This window comes from Gymnoscopelus braueri (assembly GCF_963280865.1).
Source record: "Gymnoscopelus braueri genome assembly, chromosome: 13".
NCBI classification, from domain to species: Eukaryota; Metazoa; Chordata; class Actinopteri; order Myctophiformes; family Myctophidae; genus Gymnoscopelus; species Gymnoscopelus braueri.
Window position 1 is genome coordinate 19494189 of NC_137615.1, and position 27784 is coordinate 19521972.

Consider the following 27784-nt stretch of genomic DNA (forward strand, 5'->3'; position numbering starts at 1 on the left):
TGGATAGTTGCTCATCTGAGCCATCGGCTGACAGTGTGTCAGAGAGCTAGGAGCTTGGCTATGTGGCCTGCCTGATTTAACGTGATGCTCAATGAGGGGAATATCACTGGTACATTTAGAGTAGAAACTAGAATTTGTCATATTTTACAAAACACTAAACACCGTAAATTATCAAACCATGTCATCAGTGTTCCCTTATGGTAAAACCTGGTTGTGTATACTGCACTTTACCTGTTCATTCCCCAAATTCACAATTCTGGAGGACTTTGAATGAGACCATTCATTGGCATTTTATACAGTAGCCTACAGTACATCAACACTCACTGCCCTAGGAGGATCTCAGGGTGGTAAAGTAAATAGATTCATATTTGCTCTTTGTCAACTGAGACTTAGTTATGAAACTTAATTACAGATTTAATTGGAGCCCTTGGATTCTAGTATCATATTTATCATTATAATAATCACATTAGCTTGTAACCTCATTTTGATTTTTTTTTGTGGCAACAACAGACAGATGAAATGGCAACCACTGGGACTGGAATTACCGGTCTGTAATATTTTTAAAAGATATTCAACTTGTTCCTGTACACTGTTGTATTATTTGTTAGCGAGCAGCCGTTTAGCACCATGTTACAGGGGCTGAAATTATACTCTGTGTGTGTGTGTGTGTGTGTGTGTGTGTGTGTGTGCGTGTGCGTGTGCGCGCGCGCCTATACCGGGGCCATTCAGTGCCTTGCAGATAACATGAACATGTTTGTTAGGGACCAGTCGAAATTTACATAAGGGGGGGCATGGAGGAAAATAGGGGAGGGTCATGCCTTTCTAATTTTGGTCCAAGGGAGGGTCAGCTAATTTTACTTTGAATCCAAGGGAGGGTCATGCAATTTTGAATTGATAAAATAGTCCGTTTTTTATATACCTTTTTAGTACAGCAGAACAGTGGTCAATGACCCCTCTCCATTTCAAAAGATACAAAGAATTCAAATCAAGTAACACCTTGTCTATTTAGAATCAATGACGGTCGTTAACAAGCCATCAACGCACAGCGAGTGTGAACGACCCAGTCAAATCTATTCAGCGTCTTAACGATGGTGGTTGAACAATTAAGCAAAACTTCAACAGGCGTTATTGGAGAGATGCATTATAAATAGGCCTACTATAACTGGATATTCATAATCATTTGAAGTAATTCTGTGCATGTGATTAATGTGGATCTATATGGACAGTTGTGTATAGATGCCTAGCTCCACAGGTAAAACCAGAAGCATCAGGCCATAATTGATAGCCTAATTTGTTTTATGTAGGCAACAGTGTAGTTGTAGTCACTGTAGTTGATAATTAAAAGGGCAGAGTGACAAAAGTTTTAAACTACTGGTTACCAAATATTCAACTTTCTTCAATCTGACCAGGATTCAATGGGTTTCCCACATGTAAGATGAGAACACTATCCATTCTGCTACCACTACTACAGATACACTGTGCATTTAGCAAGACTGACTACACTACAGCAATGTTCTAATCAATGTGGAAAGCTAAACATTGGACATATCAGTTTTAAATGTCATGTTGTATTTGATGGGGAGGGTTAGGGGTGTCAAGAATTTCACAATAAGATACATGTTGGGCATGATATCGATATGATATATTATTAATGTTCTTTTCTCATGTATCATCAACATTGGCCATCATCTTATAAATAACGTTATAAAGCAAGTTAGAAACAATTACAAAGTGCTTTGTACACACAAATAAATACATTTGTGCAAGCTTAATGGAGAAGTGAAGTTCTCACTAACTATAAACCCATTGTTTCAGAGGACAGATAGACACTAATATAACAAATATAATATAATATAAGACTGCATAACTTTAATTCCACAAACATCATATTTTTGTCATCTGGACTTTACCAACCAAGCGCAGCCTAGTTATTTCCAACAGCTAAAAAAAATCTATAATACCAGATACAGTATAATACAATCTTAGATTAGATGTAGGCCTATTTGAGAGTGCAGATGCATGTCACATTAACGAGCGTCAACGAGCATCAGCTGACACACAACACCTCCCCTCTGCAGTGCTTTAAACTGAAAGTGACTGACTGGAGTCTGTTTCATTTCTCTCCAAAATACCTTGAATATGATGGAGGACATGATTAATAATTACTATGATTATGATAAGCTTTACATTTCATATCATACAGTAAAAACTCCTAACTTTCACCGGCAAAAAAAAAGAAAGTGTTTTTTTTTAATAAAAAAAAAAATTAAAAAAATATTACGATACAGTATGACATCATGACAATACCTATCATCACATTTTAATACCACGATAGGCTATATCGTGACACAATATATCGTGACACTTCTAGGCGGGGAGGGTTACTCTTTTTTTTGTAATCACTTGGGGAGGGTCATTGATTTTTTTTTTTTGTCAAAGGGAGGGTCATGGCATTTTAGATCAGGGCACATACATTTCCTCCATGCCCCCCCTTATGTAAATTTCGACTGGTCCCTTAGCAGTACCAGGAAAAATCATTAGCAGAAAAACTGTTGTCTTTCTGCTTGTATCAAACAGTCCTTTATGAAGTAACAGCATGTATTGTCTCATGTATCAGCTCATGCTGTCCTTGGAATTACCAGAGCAGAATAAGGACTGTCAACATTTAACACTTGAAAACGTGCATGCACGTGTGTTTGCGTAGGTGGCTAACCACTCATTTTCTGTAGTGCTATACGTTTGCCAGCGACTAATGCAGTGTAATCAGAGTGCTGAAGGCAGTATTGCAGTGGCATCATTTAAGGGCTAACATAGGGAAGATAAATACCTATGTTGCAAATGGCCATACAAATAGAAAACACATACAGTATGACCTAGTGCACTCCTGTAAAAAAAAATATGAGAAAACACTGCCTTTCACCCTCCGCAGCAGAAACTAGAAAAGGATGTGCAGGTTGCAGTGATGTACATACACTACAGTATTCATACAATTTACGTATAGTTTACATAATGCATGTATTGCTGTTGGCGTGGTCAAGAGCTCTTGGGAATGCAGAAATGTAATAAAATATGACAAGCCAAGTTGTGACTGAACTGTGATATGGATGCCTTCTGACGGGGTAACACCTCTATGGGTTTAATATATTCTTGCCAAATCTTGGGGGTCAGAAGTTCAAGGTTTATTTTTTGTTTTCTCTATTCCATTCCATTTACCAAGCTAATTTTTATTTTTCCTGGCTCGTTCGTACCTAATCCTGATTGTCTGGGGCGAGTAGCTAATTAGCAATATACTGCCCTTGGTTCTGTGGCTATAAAGCCTCTAGCCACTTGGTAGCATTTGAAACAGTCCGTGGTTGAGATGGCTATGATCTTTGATAAGACTCATACATAGTATATTACCTAGATGGAGGGAAGCTCACATCCACTGATATGCTCTGCTGTCTGCATGACCCTCTGCATTGCTTTGCAGTTGAGGTCAGTAAAGTTCCCTTCAGGCAGCCGGTTATTTACTAAGTTTTAAAATAAGAATTGAATACATTAAATATCAATATGAGGCAACAAAACAATGGTTGTGGATGGAGAGAGGGGGTTTTTGTCAAACCAGGCAACGGCAACAAATGGGAGCGAAGAGGGGCGTGACCACAGGCGAAACTTGACAAAGGGTCCTCTATTACTTGTTACTGGGGAAAGTAATAATGTTACAGTATGTATCACTTGGTAATGCGTTTCTGCCCAACACTCAACAGATACCATATTTATTCAGACAATTTAGCATTTTAGCAGTTTAAAATTAATAATAATAATAATAAACTTTATTTGTATAGCACCTTTCATGACATGAAATGCGTCTCAAAGTGCTTTACAGAGCAATAATACAATTACAGAAAAAGTACAAATAATTTAACAAAGCAAAAAAGAAAAGCATAGATTTACAGATTACTACAGTAGATAGATAGATTACTGTCAGTGTCAACACAACTCAAGTGGTATAATCCTGCTGGGAGTCCCTGACAGTGTGGGGAGAGAGTTGGCTCACTTTGGTGCTGGCAGCTAGGCCTCACCTCATCCCTCTGTGTTTTTATTCTTTTGCGCCCAGATAAACTTGAGTGTCCTCTCAGCCGGGACATCTACCATGGACGAAATTCATCCATGCTTGACATGGTACATTTCTTGAGCAAGGAGACCGCTCACAGTGCCAGTTCAGAGTGGGCAGTTAGCTGTGCTGATTGATAAGCTGCCATATAATCCCTTGGGAAGATACAGTTTTAGCTTGAACTGATTTGTCAGCTGCCATAATATAATCCACAGGGAAGATATGTCAGGTGACAAATTAGCGTAAATTGATCACCCTTGTGTTCCTTTTAAAACTCTTCACCCAAGGCAATTAAAGGCTGGGTCTGATAAAAGCAATAGCACCTAATTTATTTATGTCCCCAAACATAAAGAATAGGCAACTGGTGTACAGTTTCTTTACTCTGAGAACCATAGTTACACTGTAAACTATTGATTCCATTACTAAAACAGGGTTGCTCTGGGGATTCTTTACATTTAAACATCAGCCAGAAGAAAGCTAAATAAGAAGGCATGGTTCGGCAACATTCAAGCTATAACTGCTCAAAAGCAAAACCAGGTAACTGAGTAAAGTAATCGGCAACCAGGTGAGCACCCCTGGTTGCCGCTCACAGATTAAAGCCTAACATATGCTCCCTTGAAAAAGTGTCCTACAACCTGTCACTCAACAAAAATGTATTTCCAACTGAAAGAAGTGTATACAGAGCCTTAAGTCAACGTTAAAACAGTTACAGGGCAGATTGGTCCTCTGTCACACATGTTCAACAAATGAAAAAGGAAAATTAATCACCTGATCCAAATAGATGAAAATACACAGACTGCGGTTCCATTTTTTTTGTATTGCTTTGCATCAGGAATTGCTGATTGCCCTCAAAGAGCTGTAGACCGAGATCTGTGTGCCACGCTGAAAATGGCACAAGCTCACAACGCATCACATTGCAATGTATAAGTAAGCATTAGGAAATACATGCTATATTTTTCAGTTTTTTAATGTTGTATCCTTGTTTACCTACTATATGCACGCACGAACACATGCACACACACAAACTCAGTTTGAAACTGGAGTGACTTAATTTTTTTCTTCAAAATTGCCTTACCCCACATAGTGACAGCATGGCGCCACCTTAGGCAATGATATATTTTCTCATTAGCTCTTTACTCATACAAAAACTATTCTCTTTTCAGATATGATTAATCTAAGCCAACCTTAAGACTTATTAGCATACTTATTGCATTTCTTCAGTACATCACCTGAAGTGATATTGCTTATATGTTTTATGCAAGTAGATGTAACTTTGCGGTAGACATTATGTTTTGTAAAGCACTTATTAGATTAGCTCTTATTTTATCAATTAGACGTGGGTGACTGGTAAACAATGAAACCTGTTCATGATGTATGGTTGCAAGGACAACCTGGGCCCATATAATATAATATAATATAATATAGCTGGAACTTTCCACCCATCTTCAACCACTTATCCAGAGTTGGGTCGCGGGGGCAACAGTTTGAGCTGAGAGCTCCAGACTTCCCTTTCCTGAGCAACATTAGCCACTTCCTCCTAGGGAATCCCGAGGTGTTCCCAGGCCAGTGTGGAGATGTATTTCCCCCCATCTGGTCCTTGGTCTGCCAGGAGGTCTCCTCCCAGTGGGAAGTGCAGCGAGGACCTTCATAGGGAGACACTCAGGAGGCATCCGTACTAGATGCCCGAACCACCTAAGCTGGCTCCTTTCCAAGTGAAGGAGCAGCGGCTCTATGCCGAGTCTCTCGTGGGTGACTGAACTTCTCACCCTATCATAAGGGAGAGGCTAGCCACCCGTCTGAGAAAACTACTTTCGTCCGCTTGTATCCATGACCTTATTCTTTCGGTCATGACCCACACTTCATGACCATAGGTGAGAGTAGGACCCTCTACACCACGACTTCGCCTTGAGATCCTGCCATGAATATCACAAACAGGATAAGTGACAAGACGCAGCCCTGCATGGCGGAGGCCAACCCCCACCGGAAACAAATCCAACTTACTACCGAGCACACGGACACGGCTCTCACTTTGGGCGTACAGAGATTGGATTGCCCTCAACAAGGTCCACCTCACTCCATATTCCTGCAGCACCTCCCGGGGTTCTCAAAATCCACAAAACACATCTAGACTGGATATGCATACTCCCTGGCCCTCTCCAGGATCCCTGCGAGAGTAAAAAGCTGGTCAGTTGTTCCACAACCAGGACGGAATCCACATTGCTCCTCTTGAATCTGAGGTTCAACTATCGGCCGGACCCTCCTTTCCAGTACCTTGGCGTAAACATTCCCAGGAAGGCTGAGTAATGTGATGCCTCTATAATTGGCACACACCCTCTGGTCCCCCTTTTTGAAAAGTTGGACAACCACCCCGGTCTGCCACTCCCTCGGCACTGTACCAGACTTCCACGCAATGTTGAGAAGACGTGTCAACCAAGAGCCCCTCAACACCCAGAGCCTTCAGCATTTCTGGACGAATCTCATCAACCCCACTGCCACTGTGGAGTTGTTTAACTACCTCAGTGACTTCCTCCCGGGAGATTGACGCTGATCCCCTATCATCCTCAGGCAGGGAGATAGGTGTGATGTCATTGGGTTTAGGAGTTCCTCAAAGTGTTCCTTCCAGTTCCACCGGCCTACGACTTCTTCACTTGAAGTCAGCAGAGTCCCATCCTAGCTGTACACAGCTTGGATGGCATTGTATTGCTTGAATATCAGTTAAATTGCGTTTCAATTCTCATCTTATTATCCATACTTTATTTTTAATAAAAATTTTAGCCAACAATTTATTACCCCCTTTTTCTCCTCAATGTAGTCGTTATGCCAATTAATTCCTCCCCGCACACATTTATGTGTTGTCACTGCTGTTGTATCCTACTGACTCGCCAGCCAATGAGAAGACCCCCCCCTCCTACTCCTCCCGCCCAACACTCCCTGCTGACAGGTGCCGCCCCAGCACGCAGGACTACGTGCAATGACCAATATCGCTCCCCCCACCCGTCTTCCCTCACCCAAACACAGGCCAATTGTGTTTGTGTAGACGCCCGACAAAGCCGGACTGCACCACGGTGGATTCGAGCCCACAACCTCCAGGGACTTTGGGCAGGGACTTAACCACTGCGCCACCCGAGCGCTCTACTTTTATTTCAACAATAGTAGTTTTGCATCCAATGTTCTGTGTCTAGGTTTATTATGAATTTGAACTTAAATTAAATCTGACTGAATTCATTATGAATTGCAGTTGTGTGTAATTGCACGCAGTTCATCCTGCCGCCATCTTGGTTATTAGATGGCTGTATTGAGGGGACTGTGTACTGTATGTACGTTCACTACAGATGTCAGCAACAGTGCCTGTGTTTTAATTAAAATACCTGTGAGGTATCCTAATTAATTAAGCACCCAAATCAGTGTGGAATGGGTGTATAATGAGTGACTGGTTATTTTGTTTTTAAAATTATGCAAGAGTGGATTCAACAGTTTTTATCCCCTATGCTGTGCGGATACTTAATTTGTATGCAGCCACTCACATAGCTTGCCCCTTAGAGAGCAGAGGTCCACATGCTCTTCATTCCAAGAGCACTGCTCTGAATATTTCAAAGGGATGCAACACAACTCAGAGAAAACTCAGATCAGTACAGATGGATTAATCAATTCTTTGGTATTTCACAAAGGAAGATTGCGTTAGGTTCAAAGGAGGAACTTGTTAGTCAAACACACATGGGAGATGCTGCATTATCTCCAGGTTCTCTTGGGTTGGAGCCTGTGCTTCATTTATTGGCATTTGTATGGAGAGTCCTCTGCATTGATCTATATAGAATCCTGAGCCTTACTTGCAAGGGGGAAGTCATAACAGTGGGAATTACTCCTCACACTGAAATGGCTCCCTGTCACCTTCCTGTTCCCCCACCCCTGATATCGTCGCTGTCGGCCATTAACCTTGTATCTCCATATTTCAACGTTTGTTTGTTTGTTTTTGTAAATTGATGCTTCGTCGTACAAGAGTGTCGTGCAAAAGTAGCGAAAATAGCTACAAGCGCACAACACTTTCATTTTGAAAGTGAAAGTGGTTAATTCATGTCTGTTGGTTTTATAAATATTTAACCAATGATAAGTATTAACAAGAGCGTGTTACTAAGTTTGTTTTTCCATTTCCTGAAAAGTAACTGTTTTGGACATGCAAGATTTCCACCTAAAAGCGAGGATAAACGATATGCCAAAGTGCAAAGGAGAATACGTGACCCTTGCACTTATGTGTATGATGTAGCATCCCATAGAGATTCACCTCGCAAGTGTTTATGTGTGAACTGATTAACTAATTAATTATGAATACTTTGTCATGTGATGTCTCTCTGAACCGACTGGGTTTTCCCTTAATTCCTCTCAGTGCAGGGTACTTGCCATGTGAGACGATGTTTTGTTTTTTTTGCTGATCAGAAGGAACACTTTCTCAAGTCTTTGATATGCTCAAAGCTCAACCTGCATCCACTACATGGTTTAACCCATTAAGACCGGGAAAGCCTATATGTTGTTATACCTTTAAAACCGGGAAAGCATCTGTGTCATTTTAGATGTTGCAACAGGAATTATTTTACATTTGTTGAATAAAAAAAATAGAAGATTTACTTAGGTTAGGATTTAGAAGGTGTTTTTAAATCTACTCACTCTTCTACGTTACACAGACCTCTACCCCAAGTGACTGATTTGTGTAACCAAGTAACTCTGTCAAAATTCTTTCAACAAAAACTTTGCATTGACAATATATTTCACATTCTGTACTAATGTTTATTAGTACTGCATGGCATAATAAAATACATCTGAATATACACGGAAATAGTCAATAACTTGCTTAAAAGTATATTTTAGTTGGGTGTTGGGTGGAACATTATAACATGTAATGGGCTACTACATTACAGGTCTGTGTTTAATGGTCTGGCAAAGTATGGGAGTTCAGGTATCGATTTGTCCGTGCGCCAGGAAGGAGAATTTTATGTTGGTTTCTTTGAGTGAGTGAGATTTGGCGTCCAGTGACCCAAGCACAAAGTCCCTACACTGCTTTCTGTCTTTAAGCTGTGGCAGCTGGGACAGACAGAGGAGCACGTTTGAGTAGCTATCGAGATTTCATAATTTGACTAATAATCGCTGTTACGGTAGTTATTAAGGTTAAATAGTGTTAAACGATAATAATCAGAAATTGGCAGGCTTTTCTTATCACACACTTGAGGTCATCTGACAGGAGTTGCGTGATGGAACTGTGCTAGCATATTTTGAGTGCAGGTTGAATATATCCAGTATAGTTTCTTGGGAGATCACACAATTCCAGCTCTTTTCAGACGATGAAGGAAGAACAGCTTGGAGCTGGCTTTTGCTATCATGGAGTCCACTGGCTGATCCCACTAGAGGTCACTCTGGATTGGGATTCCTAGCCACGGGAGCGGATTCAAACTGGGTCCGATTGATTCGAATCGTTCCTTGTACGATTGCCCTCCCCCTGCTTTTTTCCATCGACACCAAATCGCCTTGCCAAAAATAACCAATCTACAAGCTCACAACGTGTCGCTTTGCAGCACATTTTGAGCTTGTAGATCTATTATTTTTGGCAATTGTTCACGCCAGAAAAAGGATGCTGGGGTTCAAGTGGTTAGCAGTGATCAGTCTCAACTGTGGTTCTTAGCAGAGGTCACTCTAGATTGTGATCATAGCACCTTGGCAGTGAAATACATTAGTTGTAATTTTGAGAGATTATCTGGATTGTAGAATTATTGCTTAAGTATAGGCCATAGGTTCTGAACACATCAGCTTAATCCTCTGGGTTACTGGATAGGTTACAGTGTTAGTTTTTAGTAAATTCTTACATTTCAAGTCACTTTGATGTTGCCTGCACTTTTGAGAGTTTAACTAGATTCCTCAAAGTCAAGTTGCAGTCTGTTCAGTCACACGTATAGGTGGTGGTACTGTAAGGGCAAATTCAAAGAACTCTGGCTTCCAGAGAAATTTAGGGTCATTCTGTCCAGGCTTGCCAAGATAATTCATGCTGATGTCCCTACATTTTAACTCATTTTTTTATTCAGGGAGGCACACAATATCTTCCCAAGTCCAGAATAGCTAATGTGTCTTTATACATTCAAAAGACTGTTGAATACTATAGAGTACCATACAAGCTGCAACCATCGCATTTTGCAATGAATAACTCCGCCAATGTTCAAACGCTCTGGGCAACCTGGCTTTTCACTTGGACTGGTCAGTGTGTGCTCTGAGTGTTCCCAGAGTGCCATGCTCAGAATGTCTGATTGACATTCCGACAGTTCTGAATTTCTGAACGACCAGAGAGCACCCCGGGTGCTAATAACCAATATAATTTTACTCTTGTGTGCCTGTATATGGGATGTAAAAAGAAAAGTAAAATCTTGAATATTTTATCTTAAGAATGCAAATGATAAACTAAACGATGCTGGTAATCGAAAAACTATCAGGAGACTACCCCCCCCCCCCCCCCTAGAAAAAAAAACGTTGTTCATTACCACTTTTCCATTTACATGGAAATTACCATAGCTATCGTGAAAAGCAGCACGTGGACAACCCCAGAAGTTCAAATACCCCAAAATGTTCATAGCAGCTTACTCCAAAACAACTGAATTCAATGATGACCAGGCCTGTAGACTGTGTAGAGTTCTGAAAACCATCACACTGTGAGTGGAAAATACGTATATTTACTATGTATGCTTGCTTGCACACAGCCAGATCTTGCAAGTTCACACTGTGATCAACACAAATAATAAATACAGTTATTTTCCACTCACAGTGAAAGAAGGCATCAGGTTGAGTATATAATGACCTAGCCAATCTGGTGAGTGAGGTGACTCTTTACATTTTACAAGCTTATGTTAAAAAATATTGTTTGGCATGGCTGTGTGTGGGTTTAGGGTTATATTATGTTTATCTGTGTTTGTTGGAAATCTCCATATACTGCTAAAAGTTGAGTTTTGAATAATGTATCATCTCCAGTGTTCAACAAGCTGTATCTAGGTGAGGATTCCATACCTGCATACCAGTTCAGTTTCTCTCCCTACCCCCATCCCAACTGATCTTCCTCAACCTACATATACTACATTCATGCTCTGATCCTCTCTCTCTCTCTCTCTCTCTCTCTCTCTCTCTCTCTCTCTCTCTCTCTCTCTCTCTCTCTCTCTGTCTCTCTGTCTCTCTCTCTCTCCCCCTCTCTCCTTCCTCCCTCCCTTCCTTCCTTCCCTACATTTACCAAGATACCTACAGGCACCAAGTCTAGTTACCTGGCTTCCTTAGCAGCAGTTCAAGGTCCTGCCTAGACTAGCAGGCAAACACCCCCCCCCCCCCTCCCAAAAAAAACAAGAGACTGAATCAGCTTTCACATATCTGGTCTGCGTATATTGCAGATCTAATGCAACACGATAGCATGGAAAACAATCAGGTGACGGAGGCCTGGTTCTTTTTATTGTATTTCTCTTTATGTATCAACAGTATATCTCTACCCTTTGGCTGCTTTCTTTATGACTACCAAGTGAGGAGGTTTTCTCTGAATAAAGGGAATGTCAAGAAGTGCCAGAGAGAAAAGAAAATAAAAAAATCAATCAATCTCTCATTTACTTTCACTTCATACAATGTAATATAGCGGGCAATTTATATTTTTATTTTCATAATATTGCTTTAAGTGCCGCTTAAAAAGAAGGACATTTATTTTTCCTGAGATGTTATCATGTAATCAAATAATTTGTTTCACAAATGGGGTAGCATTTGTCTTTTGACAGCATGGGCTGCTTGTTTCTCTTCCAATATCTGTCTGGTCTGGTAAACATAATTATTGGTATACATACTGTAAGAATAAAAACTCGACCAGTAACACTTCACCTGTGCTAGCAAATGTCTGACCTGGCTGGCTGGTGGCCTAAAGCTTGGAGTGGATGCCTTTTTATAATGTTTGACAGAGTAAAGGCCACTTTATTATGTGCCATATACCTTTCTTCATTAGAATACAAAATGCATCCACATGGGTTGCAGCCTATAAAGAGCTGACTAAATAGCAGTTCATTTGTTGTGCTTTAGGTCAAGGTGATGGGTGATAAATGAGCCCTCCGAGGCTGATTTTGAGACTGCCTGTGGAATAAATATAGTTTAAATGGATTTGAGAGGTCCTCTCCACTTCATTGATCTTCATTCCTTCACTTCATTCCGTCTTAGCGATGTGAACTTCTCAGTCTCTCCATCTGTAAATGAAAGCTATTGGCCGCTTACTGAAATGGAAATTTCCTTTTGATTTATTTTATCGGACTCACGTTGTCATTCATCAAAACTAGTGTGACATATGTATGTTGAAAATATTATAGTAGAGTCCATTAACAGTGCATTGAGTGACACCGATTGTTGTTATTCTTGCTCTTTTCTTCTTTTTTATTTTAGGTACAGTAGAGGATAATTGTTTCTGTTAATTATTATGGTGCTCATAATAATAATTGTGTATTCATACCAAAAAATGTACAATGGTGACAATTAACAATATGAAATGAGTTTCTCAATAGGATATTTATAATAGCTGTGACATACTGTAGAATGTAGAGTAGGTTGATTATGATAATTACAGATATCTTCCATGGCACATGTTTTTCAGAACTAAATCTCAAATCAAAACCCTGTGCCTTTAATCTGTAAACAATGCAATTGTGTATATCTCAGAGAGGTCTTTGTATGTAAAGCAAAGGGCACAGAATGCTGTGTATTAATCATAATTTCAAAGGATACTTCAGAGTTCTTTTGCAAAATGAGATACTGTCTTAAAATGAATAATAAAAACACCAGTTGATCGATATTCCCTGAAGTACACGTACAAAAACAAATAAATAAATATTATTTTGGAAAATTAAACAAAATTGAGATATCTTATCAGAACAACCCAACAACACCTGTTTGATTGATACTTCCTGGAGTGCACAAACACAGACATAAAAACGAAAAACAAAACATAATTTCGGATATATAAATACATAAACGGAGATATCTGTATTTTGCAAACGAACTCTTATGAAGCTCCCCATACAGGCTGGCGGTGCACCCAGGGCGTCGAGTCAGATTTAGTACTCTCCACACGTCATACTGGGCCACAACAAGGCTGCAGAGCCTGAATGCTTAATTTGTGGCCAGTGGGATGCTTTATCCACACATATAAACAAGTGCTGGCCCCATTGCATGCATGCTCACGTGGGCCAAGCGTGGACTGAATTGTTAAGCAGCATGTGGAGCTCCCTTGTTAACCCCCAGAGCCAGATTCCTATCATCCATTCAAGGAAGACGTCAGACCTTGAAAATCAAGTTGTGTATGGGAATAGAAATCATAGTGGTTAGGATCTGTACAGAGCTGTGCATGGAGCTTTCTTGCTACCGTTTTCGTATACCCGATTTATACTTGTGGTGGTGGACTGTAATTATTCAAATCCAAAAGTCAAAGTATAGATACTCCTGGTCGAATATTGAAGTGAACGTTGCTCTGTCAAATTTGTGCTTGGGGTTAAAGTACAGGAGTACTTGCTTTAAAAAAAATACTTAAATATTGAAAAGTACATGCTTTTAAAAATACTAAGTATTCAAAAGTAGAAATTACAAAGTACAAAAATAGGACACAGTGCGCAAATAAGTATAAATCAGACAGAAGCGATTATTTTTTTCTTACATCCCAAAGTTTTTAAAGATTCAGGCTTCCAATTAAAGCAACACCAATAAAATACAGCTTGGTTTGTTGTCAGCAATGCCTGTCAGATTCACACTCTGCACACTTTTATTTACTTTATTTTTTCAGTCCTTGATCTTTGAGAATGGTTAAAAAATATTCCTGCAGTACTGTATGTGGCATGTAAGGTCCTGTCCATTGAAAATGATTATGCATAATAATAACACACAGAGAGGCGTTGTGAAATAATACGCTATAGTACGCAATATGCATTATACTGTTTTTTTTTTGTACCTGAACGTAAGCCCGTGAATGATAGAAAATACAAATATTGGTTGCAGTATAAATCTATCAACGTGGGCTTGGTAAGCTTTTTGATGTGTGTCTGTTCGTCCTTAACTGATCTGCATCAGACAGCACCATATTTTATGATCTGCATCAGACAGCACCATATTTTATGGCAATTGTCTTGTGAACCTTATTAACCCTTCATATCTCTCATTGTGTTTTATTCATGACAAGGAGAAGCGCCGCATTATCAGCTTGCCAGGGGTTATTGTGGTGACACCACGTCAGTTTGTGACGCGTCGATCAGCCTGTTTGGGTTTCCGTACCCAACTGTTCCCGGTTTATTGCGTGGTTGAAATATGCTCTCTCCCCCTCCCTCCCCCTTCTCTCTCTCTCTCTCTCTCTCTCTCTCTCTCTCTCTCTCTCTCTCTCTCTCTCTCTCTCTCTCTCTCTCTCTCTCTCTCTCTCTCGCTCGCGCTGACCGAGCTCTGGTCTGATGTCACACACAACAGAAACCATTGCCTCTCAAACATTGACGATTTGCGCTGTCAACCGTTGCCTAACAATGGCAATTGGGCTGACGGTGGGTTCAGACCATTTTTGGGCACAATCACCCGCCACATACTTGGCGGGTGGAAGCTTGAACTTGACATATATACTACTGTTAATACTATTGTGAATAATTTGTTAATGGTGATCGTCATTCTTCCAGCATATTTTACTTTTTTGTGTTTTATTTTATGTTTTGCAATTGAGTATTGCCCAATCAGTGCTTATTGCCTGTTCACCCTGGAACGAAGTTTTTTTTCTTCCTGTCAATGTTATTTTCTTGGGAGTTTTTCCTTGACTGATTGAGAGCCTTGGGACAGGGGGTGTCATTTGTTTCCTTTGCACTCTGTGATTCCCTGGTGTATTTATGGTATGTGAAAGTATTGTAATGACTGTGGGTTTCAGATCGGAAAGAGTAGTCATGACAACAACTTTTTTTATAGGAACATTCTTTTATTTGTGACACAGCACACTGAGCACCAAACCAAATTCCTTACATGATGAAGTTGGAACTGGAGGGTAGTTGCAACACAACTACTGTACCTCTCCTACATGTAGACAATCTCCTACTGAGGAGAGAAGTATGGTGGATCCATTATCTTAAAACTATGGCACCAACAGGACTCAATGAAGATTTTGATATTAGGCCATCTCTGTAATCAAGCCAATGGAGGGAGATGGTTGTGTTTAGAGTCCTCAAAGTTTTCATTTTGGGTTACCTTTTTTGCTTTTACTTTTCAGTGGTTAGGATCTGGACCGGGTCAAAAAATACTTTTCAAAAAATATTTTTTGTAGGCTGACTGGTCGTGCAGTGCACATTGTCTAGTGGCGTCCAGGGCAAATGGGCTTTATTATATACTGTTGACTGTCTGTAGGTCCCATTTCACATGTTTTCACATGTATAAAAAGCCTTTGAAAAGATAAATCTACAGTACAAGCTCGCAAAGCGACACGTTGTCATATTGTAGTTCGGCTATTTTCAAAATTGCCAAAGTATATATAGGTCTGAATTGGTTTTGTAATAATAATAAAAGTCTGCAAAGTAACTAAGTAAAGTTTTCAAATAATTGTAGTCGAGTAAAAAGTACAATATTTGCCTTTGAGATGTAGTGGAGCAGAAGTAAAATTATTGAGAATTGGAGGTACTCCAGTATAGTAAAATACCAAAACATTTTACTTAAGTACAGTACTTGAGTAAACGTACTTAGTTACTTTCCACCACTGGTCAAATGTACTGTTGTCCTGTACTTTTCTTTTGCCATGAGAAAATAATTGTGTGTTGTTGCTGTTGTTGTAACTGTTTGTTTTTTACTGTTGTTGAGACCGAAGACAAATTTCCACATGTGGACAATAAATGAAACTAACTAACTAACTAAATCCTGTCCCAACTCGTCACCTCTTTGACACAATTGGTGTGAGAATGTGCTGCAATAATGGTATGCTTTTTTTTCCTCAACAAAAATGTTGTGTTGCGTTGTGTTGTGTGACGTGGGATCGTAATTTCTATTCCCTGTTACCATGTCTTTGTTTTAGTCATACTGTGGGTGTGACGAACATCACATCTTTTTGAAGGAGAAAACCTAATTCCCTGGCTGCACCTCTCAAGTCTTGGTTGAGAGGGACTTGTTTGTTGTGACAGGGCGCCTGATTGGACATTCATTTTTAAATGGCAGTCCAGTCTTACATGGTCTAAGATGACTTAGACTAAATACTTAGGCTTTAAATGATGCAGTGATTCAATACTTGCTACAGTGACACTACTACCATACATTTTCAAGATGTGGCAGACTACAGTCATTGAAACGGTAAATACTTTAGTAATTTAGACAGATTTCTCAAACAGTTATTTTTCTTTCAGCCTTGTTATTGCACCCTTGAGGGCAATCTTGAATCATTAATTATTTCTCACATGCAAGCAGTGCACCTTTTAGGTACTTACAATAAATGAGTACTTAACTCTTTCAGTGCCATGCTTATTTATGGAATTTTGGTTCTGAGTGCCACAACCAAAATTAATTGTAAAAAAAAAAGTGCTTAGGAGCCGAGATACAGCCTTTTTCAGTAAAAAGTTAAACAAGAAGTGAATGGAGCAGCAAATCTTCAAATCATCATATCTTGGGTTCTGAACATGTTTTTCCAAAACGCCTCATGACGTATTTGACGTATTGTGGCACTGATGATAAATATATATTATTTATATTATCATAAATTATTATGTAGATAGTCATAATAGATGATTAAATTGTGAAGTTATTACTTTATTCTCTCCGCTAGGCCAAAGACATGGCCGAGACTATATGTTTTGCACCCTGTCCGTCCGTCCGTCCGTCCGTGTGTCCGTCTGTGAACAGCTAATCTCCGGCACCGTTGGCTTGCTCGCAGCGAAACTGTGCACACTCACTCCCTGGATGCCAGAGCAGAACCTCTGGCCCAAATATTTCACATGGGCCTGTTATAGTGCCACCAGGAGGCCGATTTTTGCAAAACACATTTCTTGACGGTACTCGACTAACTGGATTTTGTCCAAACATCACACAAATCGGTACACAGTATCTCTATAGTCATTAAACAAAACGGGTCTTTCAGATTTTTCATATTCCATCCTGATTGTCTAAGATTGGCTTCCAAAATTTGCCGGAGTGCTCCGTTTTGAACAAAATGCCTCAAATCATGAACACAGTGTGCAATTTACGTGAAATTTTGCACGCACATTTTCACTAGGTTGAGGAAGAAATGCCACTTGAATTTTTTTCTAATCAGCCTCATGGTGGCGCTATAACAGGCCGATTCGTGTTTTTACCTATAACTGCACCGATCTGTATAAAACGTATGTGCATTCCCTAGAGGCCAAGGAAAAACCTTTGCCCTGCATTTTTCACATCTGCCTTTTATAGCGCCACCAAGAGGCTGACTTATGTAAAACATTTTTTTTAAATATTACTCCTTCCCATTTTAACCAAATTTCACGCAAATCGGTACACACACATTCACACTATGTTGAGGAACAAATGCCACCCTTTTAACATTGGCCTGTTGTAGCGCCACCAGCATTTTTGTACATATTTTGTATTTCCTCATGCTTTTTTTGTATATAATTTTTATTTTTCCATGCTTCCCCCCCCCCTTTTTTTGTACATATATTTTTTAAATGCTTTTTCTTTTTGTACATAGTGGTATTTTTTCTGTATTATCTGTATTTTCATGTTGATTTTTGAACTGTTTGGTTGCTACTATATATGTCTATGAAATTAACTCAAGGACCCCAACGGAAACAAGTCCGCAAGGACTTTTTGGCCGGACCTTTTAGACAAAAGCATTATAAATGTAACTGTGTTGTTTTACATTCTTTTGCCTAATAAAAATTTCAATCAATCAATCAAAAAAAATCATCAGAATAAAAAAATCAAGGTATCAACATATTTACATGGCATCAGGCGCAAACAAATACGCCAAGAACAATGGCTTTTATTTTTGCATGCTAACTTTCCAGGAAGAGAGAGTCTGTAGTTTTTATTCACTTGGAATCCTCATCGATGATGTCATTGGTAGGCAGGTTTCTGAACTGTCCCCAGCCCCTCCACTGAGACACAGATGAGAAAACAGAAATGGTCTTCTAATGAGTATTAGTGAGGACCAAATATATGAAGACTAGAGGTTCGGGGCGCTACGCGGCCTTCACACCACCAATCTGACCAATATGCCCATATATGGAGATCTCTGTGTCTGTCAGTCCTTGTCCATTTAATGCCCATATATGGAGATCGCTGATGTCATATGCCCATATATGGGCATGCCCCCTTTTTGCCCATATATGGAGCTGACTGATTTGTTTGCGGCTGATGCCATGAGACACACTGAGGTTAGACACTCTGCACAGCAGCTAGGATGCTGAAATTCTGTTTCCAGGTATGATTACATTCTCTTTGTCCCAAGAGAATGGTGCTAGAATAAAAAAATTATCTTTATCTTCAATCTTCATACAGTACATTCTGTCAACATCACAGCAGTAAATACTAGAGCACAGTGCAGTAACATAACTAATTTGACTAATTACTGTACTCAGTAACGACAAGCTGACAATACCATTGAGTACTCTGTAATGCTGTCATCCTCTACAAGGTTGTACAATTTCAATCTCTATTGTGGACTTTGTCTAATAATCATCTCTTTACTTCCTCCAGATTCAAGAGAGAAAGCAGCGGAGGCGGCCAAAAAACATCCACTACAGGGGGGTTCGGTTTGGGACAATTAGTACCCTGATAAAAACAGAGGGCCCCAGGTCTTTCTATAATAGTCTCGTTGCTGAGCTACAGAGGCGAAGTGTGCTTCGCCTCCATCAGAACCGGCCTTTCAGCAACGTCAAGAATTTCTACACTGATGGCAAAGAGAGTAAGTAGTGACAGTTACAGAACATGGACAGGGTTTTAAATGACATAAATGAACGGGCATTCTGCATGTCATATAATATTATTTTTAACAGGCGCATACTGTAGGTAGAAATGACTGCTGTTTTCCCACTGTCCCACTGTTTTCCCACTGTAATCTACACCCCCCCCATGACATGAGGGACTCAAACTTATTCTGTTCCTCCCCTTCCAAAGACGCATGACGTACTCATACGTACCCTGCACAGTTGCACCACGGTCATTCACCCAGCCCACCGAAGGTTTGATTCCAGGCCCAGCTGAACTTGGACGGAGTGGCCCCAACACATCTTCCAGAATGAGGGCCTGCATGGGCTCTGCAAAGGTACTGTAAAAATCACACCCAGTGTGAAGTGGGTGGTGTGGTCATCACAGTGGCCATCATAGTGATGGAAGCTCACTTTAAAAAAATATGGATTTTTTGAAGTGCATAATCCTATTTATAGGTTATTAATGTCATCATGTGTCTCGCTAGCCAATCACAGTGCTGAATAGAGTCAGCCAATCACAGTACAGCTAGGGGTGTACTAATGAGCCAATCACAATACAGCTAATGAGGTGTCCCAACCCCACTTATAGGGGCGGCTACACCGCCCAAAAACTGGAGGTCACTTGAATAGGATTAAGTTAGTGTCATGTACTTCATTTTTAAATGTCCGTGAACCATTGACTGGATAGGGACATCAAGTAAGGTTAAGGATTTTATTTTCCCACATTCAAAATGTCAATTATTGCCAGACCCAAGGGGTCGGGCTTACATGAGGCTTTGTACATGTTTCGTCCATACATGGGCAGGGGCCATTTGTCCTCCGGCCCCAGCCAAAAAAAAGTTTGTGACGTCCCCTTTCGTCACGAACTATTCATGACATCATGAACTATTCATGACATCATGAACTTCAGTTATAAAGTGGTTTGTAGGTGTGTTACATACTAGGACTTCATTCTGGGTCTGGCAGAACCAGGTGTCCTGGTCTTGTTTTATTTACTAACATGTACAAAAACACAACTATAAAATCTACCCTGTGAGGTCATACAGAAACTAGTCTTTCTGTTTTAAATAATAATAATAATAATAAACTTTATTTGTATAGCACCTTTCATGACATGAAATGCTATTGTTGATTAAAATGTCATGCCGATTGGTCCACCGGTGCCGGAGATTAGCTGATCACAGACAGACACACAGACAACACACACACACGGACGGACGGACGGACGGACGGACGGACTGACGGTCAGTCCGGACGGACAGGGCAAAAACATAGTCTTCAGCCTGGCAATAAATGGGGGAAAGACCTGCTTGTTGTCCTGATGGCCCCAAGCTGTTACGTTCAACATAATTTGACTGTCTGGCATAATTTCACTGTCTGGCAGAAACCTTGTATCTCTATATTTCATTTTGTATGTATTTATTTATAAGTGTCATGCAAAAGTTGCAAAAATAACCCACCATCTTCTACAAGCTCACAATGCTGTGTCACTCGCTGTGAGCTCGTAGATTTGTTATTTTTGGAAAAATCTTCCTTTTTTTGTGTGTGTTTGTTTTAGCCTATAATGGCATGCTCAGAATAGGGACGCCAGGTTGAAAGTGGTTAGCCTTTCTGATTGAATAATAAGTACGTTGGATCCATTTTTCCATTTCCTGTGAAGTGTTTTGGACATTCAAGACAGGTTTTCCACCCAACAGTGATGATTCCCTGCAGCTCAAGTTTCCTTGTTGAATGTATGATGCTCCTCTTTTAGCCAGTATCTATAGGAAGGACATGTAGAAACGCTGCCAGATATACAGTAGGCCTTCCCCAGCATTTCTACCACATACAGTAATAGTAAGAAATCAATGGATAGAAGAAATCCACACTGGGAGAAAAAACAAAATCCATTCAGTACCTCTTAGATGTACTTAATTGATGAACTACACAGCAACATTTGTGCTTTAACATGCATTCTGTACCACTTGCAATTCCGTGCCAATATTAAGAACTTTGCTGGCTAGCTATCAATACTAGCAGATTGCGTGCCAAAGGCTCAACTGCAAAGGCAACTTCAACATTGAGCTTTTTCTTTCAAAGCTTGAAAATGAATATTCTGCTAGCCTTCCAGATAGCAAAGTGTGTGTGTGTGTGTGTGTGTGTGTGTGTGTGTGTGTGTGTGTGTGTGTGTGTGTGTGTGTGTGTGTGTGTGTGTGTGTGTGTGTGTGTGTGTGTGTGTGTGTGTGTGTGTGTGTGTGTGTGTGTGTGTGTGTGTGTGTGTGTGTGTGTGTGTGTGTGTGCGTGCGTGCGTGCGTGCGTGCGTGCGTGCGTCTGTACAGTATGTATAGCGTTCGACATTAAGGTATTTTCCTACTTGCCCTTCTAAAATCGACTAACTTACTACTTGCCCTACGCTAGGGTTGCCAGTGGTGCTGCACAGATTTTGCTCATAACTTACTTCTAAGTCAAATCCATTGCCCGTTGATTATATGAAAAATTAAAAGTGTATATCTACTGTATATTACATCAATCATATTTTTGTGTTCCGCAACCTTGTCCTGGTATTAATCAATGACCTTGCATGCTGATTAATAGTTGTCCTAATTTTCATACCCTAGTTTTGCACTGATCGAAATATTGACAGTGACTTGAGACTTATTATTTCCAAAATATTTTACAAACTAATTAAGACATTAGGTTTCTCTGCAACGAGCAGTGGCAAAATCATCTATCTATTAAAAATAAAAGTTAACAAAAATAAAAGCAAAACATGTGTTGAGTATCTGACTAGCCTATAGTGTCCTTGAACACTTAAACGCAGTGAGTAAGCTAACCAGCTCTGTATGGACAGAGCCTACAAGGTGAAAGATGTTCAAATAAAATTATCTGTGATCTGCCTTTATGGAAAGGTTTTCCACTGACTTGTGGTTTCCTAGTTCTCTTTATCAGCTTCTGTTTCAGAAGCAAAGCCTTTGGTATTTTATTTTAAAATCCAAGCCATTAAAAGGGAAAGTAAATGTATATAGAATACAAAGATGACTTTCCTTCTTAACATTCTATAATTTATTTATAGATTTCATGAGCCAGAAAAAAAAATGTCTCTCTCTCTCTCTCTCTCTCTCTCTCTCTCTCTCTCTCTCTCTCTCTCTCTCTCTCTCTCTCTCTCTCTCTTACCGCCATATCAATTGGGTATGGCAGGTGCCATACCTTGGCTCCAGAAAAAGAAAAATATTAAAACAAAATATATATATATTTCTTTTTTTAAATCATGAATAGTAACCTAATGCAGGTGTAAGACCATTGTGTTTGTATTGTGTTATAGGTATAATGCATAGTTTTCTATGCATTTTGGGGGGGTTTGACCCCCAATTTTTTCCAGCCGCGCGAATGGATAGGTGACCCTTGTTTTAATCTCTGGGAGTTGGCAACCCTAACCTTGCCATACCTTATATTTTTCTGAATTGACGCCACTGCAGTGATGTCAGTGTGATGTCATTGGCTCACTGCCTCATTTAAACCTTTCTACTGTGATTTGAGCCATTTGCCAGGATCAGCCTTATTGTAACATTGTGTACTGTATTGTGTGTATATTTATTTTCTTTTATCTTTACTAGTACTTTCCTCCTGCACCTGTCCTAAACGCAGCTACTGTACTGTATGTACTTTGCAGCATCAAAACACAGAAAGACTTTTTTGGAGAGCAGTCAACTGATCTGTCAGTCCGCCAATCTAAGCCAAGCTATGGTGTGCATTCCCTGCATTGTGATTCCTTTCCTGTTATGGGTATACAAGAGGTTCCTGGAGCCTATCCTCTACCCTTTCATTTCCCCTTTCATTTCCCCAATAATGAATAAGTTCTGGAACAAGGAAACCATTCAGGAGACCAGCACCTGTGACCAAAAAGCCAGTCAAACCAGTAATGGGACGTGCAAGCCTCAAAGTAACAGTGAGGTCACTGGTAACGGGGCCAACTACGGTAGCAAGATATAAGAAGAGAGACTGACATCCTTCTATAAATGTGCAAAATATGTGCAGATCTGTCCGCATATCTTGAGAACAGTCTGACCATTCGACTTCAAACTCACCGTGCGAGTCGTTGGACCCGGGGGAATGCGGTGCTCCGTGTGAATTCTGTCCGATCTGTGGTTCTCCAAACAATATTGATGACTCCGCAGAGATCCCAACTGTTGAAGTGCATGTGTCTATGTGTGCCCCACATATCCCGGGAATCGTCCGATCGACTTCAAATTAGCCTTGTGCTTATTGCTGAGGGCCCGAGGGAGTGAAGTGCCGAGTCGTGAAGAAGTTAGTCGGATCAGCAGTTGTCGAAGCAAAAATGCACAAATCTCTGTGTATCTGTCTGTCTGTCTCTGTGTCCCTTTTCCGACCCCATATATAGAGATCCTTAAGGTCCTCAATATGACGTCATGGTACTGATGTCAAAATAATTTCATTGACTAGCCTCCAAGTACACTGACAACGGGTACAACAGGTATTGCACGACCAATGTGCAAAATGTTCCCAATTGGAACGAACACATGCGCACCACATTGAAAGGACATAAATGTATCTAAACTAGTGCAGTACCCGCTAGTGAGAGTACTTGAAGGCAAGTACGCGAACTCTGCAAGCGGGTCCAAAATGTTGGACCCGTTCTGTAATGGACCTATGGCTTTGTTACCCAAACCTTGTTTGTATAAATTGTTTACATTTAGCTTCGCCGACTTTCTTACCGTCCCTGTTGATAATAACCACAAACATACTCCACACAGATGATGTTCCTGGTGGCTTTTGGTCACTACACTTTCTCTTTTTTGCATTTCACCTCGCTAAAGAAAACCTCCATAGTGTGCAAACACGCACCACGCTGTACGAGATTGGCTGTGTCTCCATATTTGGGCATAGAGACAGACAGATTGTACACATATACAATATGCACAGACAGAGGTTCCTGGAGTTTATAATTAGAGAAGATTGAAGATACATTAGATATTTCTGTATACCAGTGCAGTACTTGGAGGCCAGGCTATGACGTCAGTACAGGTCATGTACTGAGTCATCTCTATTCCGTCAAGTGATACAAAACTTTTGAGAGTTTGGGTATCTCGTACTGTATGGGCATAAAAGGGACAGACAGACACACATAAATAAAGATAAGACTATATTAAATATATTTACATTTTAATGTTTTATACAGCTTAATACATTAATAATATTTTATACAGCTTAATACATTGATAATAACGCAAAATAAATAAACAGGAGAGGTTCCAATAATGGCATGGCTCCCATGTGGATCTAGTGACATCATATTGATGATCAGCATGGCCACAGGGGCTAAGAGGGGCTTGAGGCCCAGGGTGGGCAGTGCCCATTTGATGGTCGACAACTTTTTTTTTTAATCATATGTTTTAAAGTAAAGGTAAATCTGTACATAACTTTACTTGTTTATTGAATAGTGGCCTTTGTTTCGCTGTCCATGGTGCTGACAAGGATTCATAGCATAGACATATAAGAGGGAAGTTGTCATATTGTATTAGCATTTTTACACCATTAAAATACTTTGATTGTATCTGTAGCATGTGTTCAATTCTGCCCACCCTTGTTAACATGACGTTAAGTAGTCTGATTTTACAATGTGGCACTTTGTCCTAGAAAAGCCATCTTCAGCTGTTAAAAGCATTTGTGTAATATACCCCTGTGTATTTTCCTCTGCTTCTGATCTGACCTGATCTGTTTATCCATTATTATTATTTGTATAGTTATCATTGTAGGATGGCATTGCCATTCATGAGTTCACGTAAACTTCATTAATCCACTGCACAGGTGATTAGTCTATGCAGTTTTACCGGAGCCTTTTCATATTTTTACCCGGTCAAACTGACTGGCAAAAGTTATGGTTATACTGTAGAATAATTTACTGCCTTCCCCTCAGACTCAGTACAAGGTGGAGGGTGAACTCCTTCTGGATGTTGTAGTCAGACAGGGTGCGGCCATCTTCCATTTGCTGGCCAGCAAAGATCAGCCTCTGCTGGTCAGGGGGAATGTCTTCCTTGTGTTGCATTTTGGCCTTGACATTCTCTCTTTTTTCCTATCAAAAGTTTTATTCTACTTGCAGAGAACTTAGATGACACTAAAGATCCGTCCGAAAGTTTCACTCAACAACTGGTCCTTGAAAAGTTTTTATAAATTTATTTCCAACTTGCAGACTAGAGAATATTAGTTTTCATCCACTTTGACTGTCTGAAGACCTTTGCATGTTGTGACAGGAACGTAAGGGACGAGGGTGTATAGTATAGGTGTACTGTATAGGAATCCTCGTCCTTATTCGCGGACCAATTTTTATGGGTCGCAAGTAAATATCCCCTCTTTCCTACATTAAAAAATATATATAATTCAAAGGATTAAAAAAAAAAGTGTACAACTTTTCAGCAATTAAAAACAATTCCAATTTTTTTTCCAACATCCAAAATTATTTCATAAATAAAAAAATGAAATAATTTCCATAAATTAATTTAAATAAAACGTTTAAGTAGTGAAAATAGCAGATCTACAAGCTCACAACGCACATTGTGAGCTTGTAGATCTGCTATTTTCATTAGTTTAGGTCCTGAGCAAACGTCTAACTTATCTTTTGGGTCTTGAGCTAAAAAGTTTGGGAACCCCGGCTGTACGGCACATTCCTCACGCCTTTGCTCCACACCGCCTTGTTTAGATGAGTGTCGATGCGGACATCAGGGGTACCCATCTCCTTGATGGCGAGGGGGGATTGATGGCGAGGAGTGAATGCACTTGTGGACGTTGATGGTGTACTCCTTGATGATCACCACCTCGTTGATGACGGAACAACCTTTCTTTTTCTCTCTGTTCTTAGTTTGGGACATTGCGACTCGGAAACAGAGGTGGAAGTTCGAACACACCTATTATGAACATTGAGCACACCTATTATATTGACCGTGACGTCAGAGTTCCGACCTCACACTGTCACACCCACTGTCAGGGTATTAATGCAGTGCCGTAATCAGAGTCTGACGTTAGTACTGTGACGTCAGTACTGTGGCGTCAGGCAGATTCCTCCTGGAATGTATAGATTGTAGATAGAATTCAGAGTTCACCTTATTGCCAGACCCAGGGGGTCGGCCTACATGAGGCTTTGTCGGTCTGTCCCTCTTTTCCTACCTGTCCCTCTTTTCCTACCTGTCCCTCTTTTTGATTGGCCAAGCTTCGCGTGACACGTAGTGCTCCGATCTTCAGATTTCAACCACTAGGGGTCTGGCAGTGCTCCGAGGAGCACCTTTTCTAGTTTACCTTATATGTATCCTTTGTGTTTTTCACATGCATCTATTTTTCTACGCTTTGCATGATTTGATTTGTAGCGAGGCATTGTGTTGTATAGGGCAAAACTAGCTCTTACATGTACATATAGCCACACGGTAATGAGAATAATACATTTATTCCATTCCATTCTTGGCTAGTTAATGGAACATTATCAGTGCCAAATCTGATGACCTGTTCTTCCCTGACTGGGTTCCATGTCCCATACAACACTCACCAAAAATAGGAAAAGGGAGCATGACATGGAGAGGTATGAGCAGCACAGAATGCAGAAACTAAGGGTAGAAGAGAAAAAGAAGCAAGATGTTGTGGATGTTCTCAATTTTTCCTCTGTGCCAGAAGCTGAGCCTGCTCCACCTGCTGAGGATGAACAACCGTGACAACATATCATGAAAGACAGTGATTGAAAGGTGGCAAAGTGGATGTAATGGCCTCAGGGCGGAAAACCATAGGCTGAAGGACATTAGAGAAGAAGTAAAAGCAATGACTGGAATTCTTAAATTTTCCAATTTATAGGTACTGTTGATATTTGTGATATTCCTACAGATACAAACCTCGCTCCTTTCCAGCAACTGCTAAGCAATATGAGGCTGAAAATGAACATTCTGCTTACATTGTTTAACCTTAATTATATTTCCTGTCCTCCTGTCGTAGATAAACACAATTCAAGGAAGCAAAAACACCCACATACTGTCTTCACTTACTCAATCAAGATACATTTAATTGGCAATGTTACAGTCTTCAGGCATTTCATATAATGTAGGCTACCTTTTTATCTTTCATATATATTTCACTATGCAGCACTCTGTTATGACCCTATAGGCTAGGGGTGCCAGGGAACTTAGCAAAAACAGGGGGCAATTTACAAAGACATCTGTATTTATTAAATAATCCAAAGTAACTAAACAAATAAGGAATAAACAGATGAGGTGTGGAAATCAGTAAAGTCATTAGTCTAATGCGTGTATGCATGAGTGGATGATGTAGTGTGGGTGAGAGTGTTGCATGTGTTAACCTAAATGTTGATTGAGGTGCATAGTGGGTGAGGGGCAAAAGTCAAAAGAACTGGGAAAGGACTGGGGACAGTGGGGAGACACGCTTTTAAAAAGGTGTGAGCACCCGGGCCCAGGTGCTCCCCAATTAGTCGGATGGCCATCATCACCACTGCCCCCCAAGTCCTAGGAACCAATGAGAAAGGAGAAGTGAGGGGCGCCCACTGGCCTAGCGGTCCAGGCGCATACCACATACGCTGGTAATCCAGCTTGACAGTGTGTCGTGGGTTCGACTCCCGATCCCGATGACCTTTGCTGTGTGTCTCCCCCCATCTCTCTCCCCATTTCCTGTCAGCCTACTGTCCTATCAATCAAGGCATAAAAAGCCCCCAAAAATATCTTAATAAAAAAAAAGAAAGGAGAAATGAGAAGGTCAAAGCAAACAC